Source organism: Diachasma alloeum, unplaced genomic scaffold, assembly GCF_001412515.2.
Source record: "Diachasma alloeum isolate Michigan unplaced genomic scaffold, Dall2.0 Dall_scaffold_78908, whole genome shotgun sequence".
Classification (NCBI taxonomy): domain Eukaryota; kingdom Metazoa; phylum Arthropoda; class Insecta; order Hymenoptera; family Braconidae; genus Diachasma; species Diachasma alloeum.
Genome location: NW_021683643.1, coordinates 3,782,419 through 3,793,952, shown reverse-complemented (window position 1 = coordinate 3,793,952; position 11,534 = coordinate 3,782,419). Strand labels below are relative to the sequence as shown.

Genomic DNA, 11,534 nt, shown 5'->3' with positions numbered 1-11,534 from the left:
ATCTCTGGGAATTCCATACAAATTAGTTGTGTAAATATTTTTGCAATTTTCCATTAAAATTCCAGGTTAAACTTCCTATTAATATATGATACTGCTGTCTATCACTCTCCAGCTATTGACAATTCTGAGCGATTCCAAGTGAAAAAATTCCATAATTGACTCGCGTACATAAAGACATAATTGCATCTCATCCATCTCATTTCAAGAATTACGCTGCAAGTCTCATTCCAATGGTCAAGTTTCAATGTTTCATTCCCTCACCATTATGATTACAATTCTGACATTGATTATGAGGATTAAACATTGGATTAAATTGAATTTTCCTGACATTGCTTGAAAATTTTAGGCGGTAATCCCTGGAAATTTCATACAAATTAGCTCTGTAAATATTTTTGCAATTTTCCATTGAAATTCCAGGTTAAACTTCCTATTAATACATGATACTACTGTCCCAACAGTTATCAACAGTCTATCACTCTCCAGCTATTGACAATCCTGAGCGATTCCAAGTGAAGACATAATTGCATAATTGCACCTCATCGATCTCATTTCAAGAAATTACACTGCAATTCTCATTCCAATGATAAAGTTCGACTTTTTAACCCCCTCCCCCAATTACAATTTATTTTTACAATCCACCACAAGTCAATGTGTAAAGACTCCCTCAACATTAAAATTCTCTGATTGTTCACTGTCGCACCGTACACAATAAAAAGTGGCAATAGAGTAGAGATGGTAAAAGAGTTGAAAGAGAGCCCCGTAGCCTAGGTCCGTTGATCGTGTGGCAAAATGTCAAAGTGCGCCGACTCAGTAGCCGCGTGGCCGCGCCAGCCGAAGGTTTACGCGGCTGAGCTATTCGAGGCGCTGCAGAGTCGCGACGGCAGCCACCGGCGCGCGAGCCATACGCACCCGGCAACACACAATTCCCACCCCTTTATATACAAAACCGATTGTACGTAAAAGAACAATAACCGCCATAAATACAAATTTACCAGAAAGAAAAGAACAATCGTTCACTGGAGAGAGGGAGAGAGAGACAGAGTTGAAGCGAAATTGTGGGTTGCCGTTTGTTAAATAAACCATCGAATATCGGCATTGCAAAAATAAAAAGAAGAAAGTAATTGTTGGTGACGTCATCGATAACATCCCCCGTAAACACGTGGCCCGGCGCACGCGGCCGGCCTTACCCAGTGGGTGGGGTGGGGGGGTGGCGGTGGGGGGGTGGGGAGTCAAGGGTCAAGGGAGAAGAGAAGGGATAAAGAATAAGAGAAAGAGAGCAAGAGAGAGAGAGAGACTTTGAGAATTGAATTTAATTAATAGTCGAAATAGTATCAACAATTTTTCGAGTTTTGAGTTTTTAATAAAATTGGAAGTACGGGTGAACGAGCAACACTTCCCGAGGATTCCAGGAGTCGTAGCATGCTGGAGCCACGCTGGAGACCCGTCCAGGTACAGCAATGTTGATCGTCATGTACCAAAAATGCATCAATCATCATCCCCAAACAAATGCACATTTAATTAATGCACAAGCACTAGTTCAGTTTCATTGGAGTCATTTGATTGGTTTTTTAGTCATGGTTAGTTTTGTGCTCGATGGTTGTTTTTTTATTATTTGATTCAGTCTCTCTCTTGGTCTCTTTAACCCCCTCGGTTCTCATCTCTCATGCATCTTGATGTAATCGCATCTGATTTCAACTGCATCCTGCGTTCATAAATGCGACCTTCAGCACTCCCCCCTGCCCTCTTTACCAGACTTTTGCTTCACTCAGTTAGTTATTTTCATTCGATTTAGTTCATCGTAGATGAATTAGCAAATGGAATTTCGTTTAAATATCAGTTGACGTTTTTAATTTTTTTTTTACAAACCGATGAATTTTAGGGACAATAGACGCGGCTTTATTTAATAGTTAACGAATCACATTAACATTTGAGAAGCCTTGATAACAACAGTTAAATTCTTCCGTCTTCTGTGTCAGTACATTTTTCTTTTGATTCATCACGCATTATTATTTTAAATCTGAAATTATTGCACGGTAATAAAACTTGCACGACGTTATATTCACACAGTTGCACTGTACTGTCTTCGTTCTGTATTAAATACATTTTGTTGTCATGTTACACTACTGTAAGATGTTGTTTAATGCGTAAGATCGTAGAGGAGATGTTTTGGAGAGAAGGCTATGGCTATTTCTATTCTCAGGAATTTCTGAGATCGATTAAATACACGGAGAGTGTGTTTTCATTTCAATAGAAAAGGGTCTCGATGGGGTGGAGGGGTGGGGATGGTGAGGGACGATGGAGGGGGTCTTTGGGGTAAGAGACACGATCCTACCGATATTCGTGGAAGTGACGTTTTAACGATCACATATCTCCGCGTTCAATGAATGGTGGACGAACACATTTGTCCAAATTAATTTTATAATTTATATGTTTGGAAAGGGGCTGAAATGTTTTTGTATATACAAGGGTGAATTGACCTTGTGGCAATTATTTATAAATAATGCAAATATGTTTCGTGGGGGTTTTAGTTATGCGTAGAACATTTATCGGTGAATAGATAAATGCCTGACCTTTCCTACAAGATTGATAACCTCGTGAACTTTTGATGAAATAGGGTAATTTCGATTCTGAATTATAAATAAATCTGGAAAAATCGAAATTTTGTAGCCCACTCTCTCTCGTCGTCAGATGTAATTCCTTCTGGAAGTATTCAATTATCTTGAGATTGAGACATATTAGGGTGACACATCTGGGATTTTTTAAATTATTAATGGAAATTATATTCAGAATGACGAACCGTCAACAAAAATACCAAGACACTATTTTGCTGACGTTTGCAAGACCCTTGCCCTCTTCTCATCTGTCCGAAAATATTTCCTCCTGTACAACACAGCCACAAAAATATATTTTTGAATTTAATAAACATCTTTATTTGAAATTTTTTACTTATTTCAAGAATATTTTTGTTGCAAATGATTAAACTTGTTTACTTCTTTCAAGAGTATGGATTTACTCATGTTAAGCGACCAATCTATTCATTACAAATAAAATTTTTATCAAATTTGAAAAAAAGTTTATTTATTTCAAATAAATGATTTTTTAAAATAAAATAAACAATTTATTTAGTTCTAATGAACAGTTTTCTTATTTTAAGAAAATCACATTTTCATGTATTTGTTTCAACAATATTCGTGGTCTATGTGGAAAAAGGTCGTATGAACCCAATCCAGGAAACATGAAATCGGAACGATTTGAGCTCTCTAAAATCATTCTGATCCAATTTTTGATTACACTTTTCACTCTCGTATATACGACCTTCTTTCACCATCGTCTCCCTGATGGTGAAACCGTGGAACAGAAATTTCTTCCATTTCTCCTTTTCCCTAAATGTCTTACGTGATGTACGTATAGCCCCTAATAATTATTGAATGTTTTTCATTCAATCCTTTTCGATTTTATTACCTACTCAAAACAATAATAAATTTTTGGTATCAAATAAATATTTATTTAGTTCAAAGAAAGAATTTATTTGATTCACATAAAGAAATTTTCTTAATATAAGAAAACGGTTTATTTGATATAAATAAAGAATTGTTTTGGATCAAATAAAGATTTATTAATAATAAAAAAACATTCTCCATATGGAAATTATATTCCATATGGAGAATGTACTCCATATAAAAAAAACTTTGAATAAAATTTTTTACGTTACTTGAAAAAAAAAATTGTTTCGTACTATTTAAATCAGTAGCGAAGTGGTAAAACGGTTATCTCCCAGTTGAGTTTTTGAGGAATATTTACGAATCTAAGGAAGATGGCGAAATTTTCGTAATTACATTTGTTGTAGTTCTCAATCGGCTCTACAAAAAAGATAATAACAAAAATTGTGCTATCTCCCTTAGATTCCGAGATATTCATTGAAAACTGGTCAATAGTCAAAATTGACTTATACCGTTTTACCACTTCGCTACTGAAATAAACTTATTTATTTGAATCAAATAAATTTTTTTTCTGGGTGCAACAATGCCTTGCGATTTTCCCTGCTCAGTCTCCAATTAAAGACGTCCATTCTCTTCATTTGAACCGAACGTTTCATAATTCTCGAAATGCATAGATATGTCAATTTTTAAACACGTTTTCGTAATCATCACAGCACAACGTTTTCCTAATCATCAATACAGGATAACACTTCTCCCTCGATATCCATGCGTTACCTGAGTGCAGAAGTGCCCATAAAGTGCATATATTTTTTTCTCTCTCAAGATTTCCCGTTTTTTTCCTTGAGTGCATGGTCGACGAAGCACCCTTGCCAGGGAGTAACGGGTGAGGGAAGGGCAGAGAGGAGAAGAAATAGGGAGTCGGAGGGTACACAGAGAGGGATTTGGTCTGAGAATGCTGTGAGGACCCCAGGGGGGTTAGATGCAGGAGAGTAGGTGGAACGGTCCGGAGACGGAGGCGGTACTAGTCTGTTTGGTGGGCGTTAAAGAAGTGGGTGAGGAAGGGGGCCGGAGGGGGTGGGTGGTAAAGAGGGGGAAGGTAACCTCGGCCACCCTCAGCTATTCACCCCCTTCCCGTTTTTCTGTACTCAATACCGCGAGTTGTGCAACGCTCTTCGGTGTCTTGGGCGAGGGCTGACGATGATCCGGGCTTTCCACTGCGGCCAACACTCGAGAAATCCCCGAAAAAAATGAAGGGACCATTCACAAACAAGTACGATGAATATTTTGGTGTAATTTGTTTATTTATCTCGAGGTATTTTCAAGGGGTTCGAGAGTTGTTTCGGGATCTGCGGATATTTTGCTCTTGTCAAGGGAAAAAAGAAGGACAGAAGCTTTCGCTGGGCCATCTTTCCATCTCCTCCGACGCATCTCCTTGCGGCAAACGCGCAAGCAGGGGTAGACGATTCCGCGAATGCTCTTGCCCGGATGGTGTGTACAACGAAATGCTGCTGCGCCGCCGTTGCATCCCTCTCGGCCACTTCCGGACCACACAAGCTCCACCCACTTTTATATTAATCACGTCTTGGCTACGTTTCCTCCCGCCCTCCTCACCGCTAAAACGTATACTCAAATGCGGCTCTCTTTGCGTTACTCTTCCCCTGATGCACGTCTTTGAAAATGCCCACCCCACCTTGCTTCTCCTCCTGGTACGATGCACTCCATCTTCCTTTCCCGGTGAGCGATTTCCTACGTAGCACGATGCCCGGGAGAGGACCACACCTCTGTACGCCTTTGGCTTATTCATGTCTCTCCATGCCAACTCCAAGGCGGATGGCTTTTTTAGGAGTTTCTTTTTTATCTCACTTCGTTGTATGGTTTTTTTCCGTGGCGAGAATCGTGGCAGTTCGGGGGAACGAGTATTTAAATTGAGTAATGATTTTTTTAATGGAAGGTACGGGGATGCTGAGGTGAGCTCGCGAAGCGAGTAATTATTGCATTGATGTAATGGGAATACTGTCGCAGATTTTTTATCAGAGGTTTGTTTGGATTTTGGATATTGCATTGTTACGCGGAGAGAAAAGTTGGGTAGGAATTGCCTCGAACATCGCGATCAATTTTATTATATGAATGGTAATCGTGGAGCGAAGTGGAATTCAGTGAAAAAATACTGTTTTTAGGGGACATCTTACGATTTTCTCAGTACAAAAATACATCTATGGATGCAAAAATTATCCTCCTGTTTAGAGAAATTTCCCACACCGGCAGGGGACTGCACGGAGAGAAATATTCAATAAAAATTACGTATCTTTTCCGTAATTCCGGAGTGAAATGTGGTTGTAGGAAATTTTACGGAACTGTCACGGAATTTTTTCAGAGCGTTCCGAAATTTTTATCTGAATCTCCTGTGAAAAATTACGATACCGTCACTTAAATTTCCTGAGTCGATTCCGTAATCGGTGAGCGAATTGTGAGTTCCGTAATTTTTACTGAACATTTCTCTCCGTGTATTTGTTTGTACCCGTCTGAAGGTCATGGGGACGGACGAAAGGGAATTTTTACCAAACGGGTTCGGTAGAAATCATTCTCCGTTACAGAAAAATTATACGAAAAATTGGAGCAAGTATTCACGTTCACTGAGATAATTTTTGATGGGATCCAGGGTGAATTTTACAGATTCGGAATAAATCACCCTCACGTTCAGTAAATTTTCCCGGGACAACGGAGTAAAATTCACCATTAATCTCGCACTTTTTCTGCTATTTAAGGTGCAAAAGTACTGGAAATCGAGGTTTTGCTCCACGATTACTTGACTTTTTTGGTAATTTTCCTTCAACTTTTTTGTCTGTTTAGGAAAAGAATTGAATTCAATGGACGGTTTAGAGGAAGTGGTGCCTCTACCGCTCGCCTAAGGGATAACGATAATTTTTACATTCCGAACCATATCAAATGGAAATTACAGTCGCTTAGCATTCTTTGGCTATTCAGCCACACTGTTAGGAAATTACTCTTGAAATTTCAAGTGAAAAAGCTTAAAATTTTTAACAACGACAAAGTTACATGAAATTTTTGTGTATTTTTTCAATGACGAATCAGTTAATTTCTTTAATATTTAAGTAATTCTTGAATTTCACAATTTCAGATCCATACGCCACTGAAAAACCTTGAAAATTTTGAAAATTCAACAACTTTTCTGAATTCTCAATCTATTGAAAATTGAATTGTATGTGATGTTCAATTTTCACGATAAGTTTAGAAATTCAAGCTTTCATTGAAGAATCAATGATTGTTCAACATCAAAAACCCAATTTTCTTGAAGATTCAAGATGAATGAGAAGTTTAGTGAACCCTGTCAGTTGAAATTGAATTCAACCTCACGACATCAAAAATTCAGATGGCGTTGTGCCTGAAATTTCAAAAAATTTCTAACAGTGTAGATATTTAGAAGTCCTGGATCCTCATTGCTTCCGAATGGAAGTTTTGTAATTGTTCAAATGTAAGTTTGGGATTTTTTGGGTTCGGGTAAACAGGTAAATTTCTGGACGGGGGTTAGTTGTTGGACGATTTCAACTTGAATTGAATATTCCATAAATATAATAAAATGAGAATTGCACTGATTATTTCACCTTTCAATAATATTAATATTATTTTTTCCCTTGATCGACGTCTAATAAATACAAAAAAATATGGCCCAGTCGTCCAGAAATTAGAGGGTTCGACTGCATTCAACTATTTCGTAATTTAATTACTCTTTATTTTGTTATTTTCACTGCAAATAATTTTCTTCTGCTAATTAACACATTTTCGAAGATATGGAAGCCATCACATCCCCATTTAAGTGATTCTTTTATTTTAGATCCTACCACGAATCTCGAATTCCCCTTAACCGTCCAGAAATTGGCCTGTTCGTTCTACATTGAACAAGTATGATCTAAAAAATCCGAAAATGCAATTTTCAGACCTCGCCCGCACGTGTGTGTATGTGTGTGCGTATGTAACAACGTTTTTCTTCCATTATTTGCTCATGAATGGATGGAATTCAATATTTTTTTTTTATTTATCGTTGTCCCACGATAAATAAAAATAAAATGTTCTGAATTCATTGAATGGTGGTTTAAAAAATTGGTTTGGATGTCCTTTTGACCTAGTTCGAAGATGAAGGCGAAAGCAATAATCGTTATTTTGATTTATTTGAAAATTTGCACAAATTTTGTATTTTTTTTAAATCAGAGATATTTGAATATTAGCTTAATATTTAAATATCTTTGAGGATATCTTTGAATATTAGCTTAAAATATTTACTTTAATGTCATGAAGTCCGCGTCAAAAGATTATTACGATAGCTAAAATGGTTGATTTGATTTTTATGATGATTGTTGAAAATTTCTGATTTTTCTTCAATTTCCCTGACAGCCTTAGTAGAAATTCTGACCGGCAGGGCGACAATCGGTGAACGCGCGCGCCCCGACATTTTATTAGCTACCATTAGCTACACGTATACTAAACGAGACTCGCCCCTGGAAAGTCCGGGGGACGACCCTCGGACATTTGATTTCTACTCGGGAGTGATGGTATCCTCAAATATGATGTTTCAAATTCATTCAAGGATCTCTATATTATAAAATTCCAAATCAACTTCTGATGATGAAAATTTGGTACTCGACTTTAAGATACCAACATTAGGGGTCACTAGGGTCAAAATAAGGGTCATGGGGGTCAAAATGATGGTCATGGGGGTCAGAATAACGGTCACGAGGATCAGATTAAGGGTCACAAGGATCAGATTAAGGGTCATGAGGTCATAATGAGGGACATGAAGGTCAGATTAAGGGTTCAAATAAGGGTCACAAGGGTCAGAATAAGGATCATATCGATTAGATTAAGGGTCAGATTAAGGGTCATAAAAGGGTCCAAATAAGGGTCATAACGGTCAGATTAAGGGTCATATGGATCAGATTAAGGGTCGAAAAAAGGGTAACAAAGGTCAGATTAAGGGTCTAAATAAAAATCATAAGGGTCAGAAAGGGTGACAATGGTCAAAATATGGGTTTCTATATCTCTCTATATTATAAAAATCCAAATCGACTTAGTAATGGAAATTTGGTACTCGAAATGAAGACCCCAAAATTAAGTGCTCGAAATGAAGGGTCACGAGGGATTTAATGAGGGTTAGAATGGGAGCGACGAGATTCAGATTAGGGTCACAAGGGTCAGAATAAGGATCATGGAGATCATCTCTGGGTTGGCGAGCGGAGCGAGCAGAGGACGTAGCCCCCTACTGTATAAATAAAATTTTTCAATTAACATTTTGTCGAAGGACTGAAGGGGGAGATTGAACTGTAAAAAAGACAATCGGTTGTATAGAAGGAAGGAATAATACGAATAATGATGATGATAACATTCAACTGAGTTGAAAATCTGACGAAATTAATTGAAAAGCAGTCTTATTCAATGAAATAAAATGAAATAAACAATAAATTATACATGATAGAGGGAAATGATGAGCAAAATAACCATTCGGAAGCATATTCATAATTTATTAGCAAACATCACTATCCTATATGCAATACAGGAGCAAGTTCCCACTTGTTTATTCTTTGTGTTCGATTTCTTGACAATTAAAAAACAAAAAATTCAAAACTTCAATTCGAATTCATTTAATAAAAACAAAACTTCGAATAAATTTTTTATTTAATTTGAAAAAACCTTATTTGGTAGTATTTAAATAAACTTTGTTTGATTCCAATAAATCATTTTTCTGGGTATACCATTCACTCAATTTAATAGATAGAATTTCAATGGAATGTATTTTAGTAATTTAAATTGGAATTATCAACAGAAGAATAAATAGAACGGTCCGATATTTTAAATCTCATAAACGATAAAAATGTAATTAAGAGTCACATCAACACAAACACCAAAGTTTGTGATTGAGGGCATCGAGACGACACTATAGAGCCCGTTTGTTCTCTTTGCCTTGGGAACACGTGTGGCTTGTTTTTCAGTTTTCTTTTACTTTTTATTTTGTGTGTACCCAAATTTATTCCGAGTTAGAGCAGCCATTATTTTCAACTCAATCACAATGAGTATTTTTTTTTTACTTATATATTTTCTTTTCAATTATTTAAAAAACGGGGGAATATCAATCGTATAATATGTAATTAAAATAATTTACGGGATTTGAGAACAGAGTGTCTTCGAGAAATATTTTTTTATTGCATTGAGGCGAGACGTGTCCGCTTGGACTATATGGTTATATTAATGAATAAGTTTGATGGTAATTTGAATATTTTTATATTACACTTTCTACAATGGAATTATCTCTCTTTGTGGTCGCATTATTTGGGCTCATTCCTCTCGAATATTTTCATCTCGTTCTCGATTCGACGATTAGTTGCTGCTCAAGGTCGTATCAATCCTGATTTACTGTGGTAATTATAATCGATTTGATGTCTATTTTACGGCCGACATTTTACTAAATAACTTTCGAATCTCGAATGTTGTGAAAAAAGGTATAGACACCTAAAATTTACTACAGTATCGATATGGATATATCAGGCATACTCGGTTCCATTGAATCGTGTCTCAGATATGTTGAGCAAACGATTTTTCTGCTATGAGTGAAAGATTGCAACTTCAGAAAATCAATGAAATCAATGAAATTTAACAATAAATTGAATAGTTCATGAACATCACCATTGGATAGCCAAACTCCTGAAAATTTCATCTGGGATATAAATTATCTTGTAAACGAAGGAACTAACTCAGCCTGAGAACCGTAGGAGCAAAATGATAAAAATTTTATATTTGAAATGAATATCGATTCCATTATAACCCCTCCCAGGTAGGAATTAACAAGTGGCCCAAGCTTGGTCCGTGGGCGGCCCACGTTGGCTAGCCATGGGCCAAGATAGGCATCCAAGGCTGGCCCAAGGCTTGTTGAGACCCAAACTGATAACGCTGGGCCATGCCTGGCCTCCAAGACTGGGCCTGACTAGGTTGTCAGTCGTGAACCGTGACTAATGTTTATGGATTTAAATGATTGAAAAAATCAAACATAATTTTCATTCAATCATTTTTATGATTGATTATCTTCTGATCATCAAGCCCTAACGCATCTTTCAGTGAAAATTTCTAATTTGTTAATTTAAAATCATCACCCCGAGCCGGTCTCGAACCCATGACCCTAACATCACTAGTCCTACGCCGTCACCACTTTTTTTTTATCTACCAAATACGTTTATTCACCTTCAAAATACAAAACCAAATAAATAATAAGTTAACGTATTCAAACTTATATCAATTTCAGTTAAAGTAGCTCTACACATACGGTAAATTCAAAGATAATTGAAAACGGCAAAAAATTGCAGAAAACTCGATTAGATTCGGAATTATAATTTTTTTCTCAGTTTAATTATCGTTTTGATTTTTCAAAAAAGGAATGTATAAAAATCAGGATTTAACCCCGTGTCTTATGTGAAAAACAACATTTCCATTGTAATCAAAGATTAAAATCTGAATTTTTTTTCATTAGATGTGAAAAAATCAGGATTTTTTTTGACACCTCATAAAAAATAATCCACCGTTTTGCAAATACGTTTCATTATTTATTTATAAGAGGGAAATGTTTGAAAAAATATCAATATATTGCGAAATTTAATTTAGATAATACTGACTGGTTATGAATTTTTTCAAAATTTTTCCATGCAATTTAATAGAAAAATTTAAAAACTGGAAATATCCAACGGTACAGCGTAGCCCGGCGGAAGGGTAGAGCTACTTTAAAGACTTACAGTTCTAAAAACATTCAGAGTCAATACAATATCTAATGCTGATAACATTATTATACACCGTTTTTGAAAGAGTGAACAGTCTAAATGAGTATTATTAAAATGAATAATTTAACCAATTGGTTTAACTAAATACCCCCTCCTCCCACCTGAGTTTTTTTTATGAATCCAGACTTTAATTTTTCATCACACTTGAAGATTCGATCTTTGTGATTATTATCGCAATTATTATTGATATTCTCTTTTTCCTCCCTTCTTTCGCCCCTGAGAGTTTTTACAATTATACGCCTCCCCCCCCCCCCCCCCC

The 11,534-nt window shown here is 36.4% G+C and overlaps 1 protein-coding gene across 1 annotated transcript in view; it reads left to right on the top strand.

The window, feature by feature from the left end:
• Positions 1 to 918: 918 nt before the first annotated feature.
• Positions 919 to 11,534, top strand: part of LOC107047916 (forkhead box protein P1) — a 382,431-nt gene continuing 371,815 nt past the window's right edge. The window contains exon 1 of the mRNA XM_015270832.1: positions 919 to 952. The gene's annotated coding sequence lies outside the window, so the exon portion shown is untranslated. The remainder of the gene's footprint in view (positions 953 to 11,534) is intronic.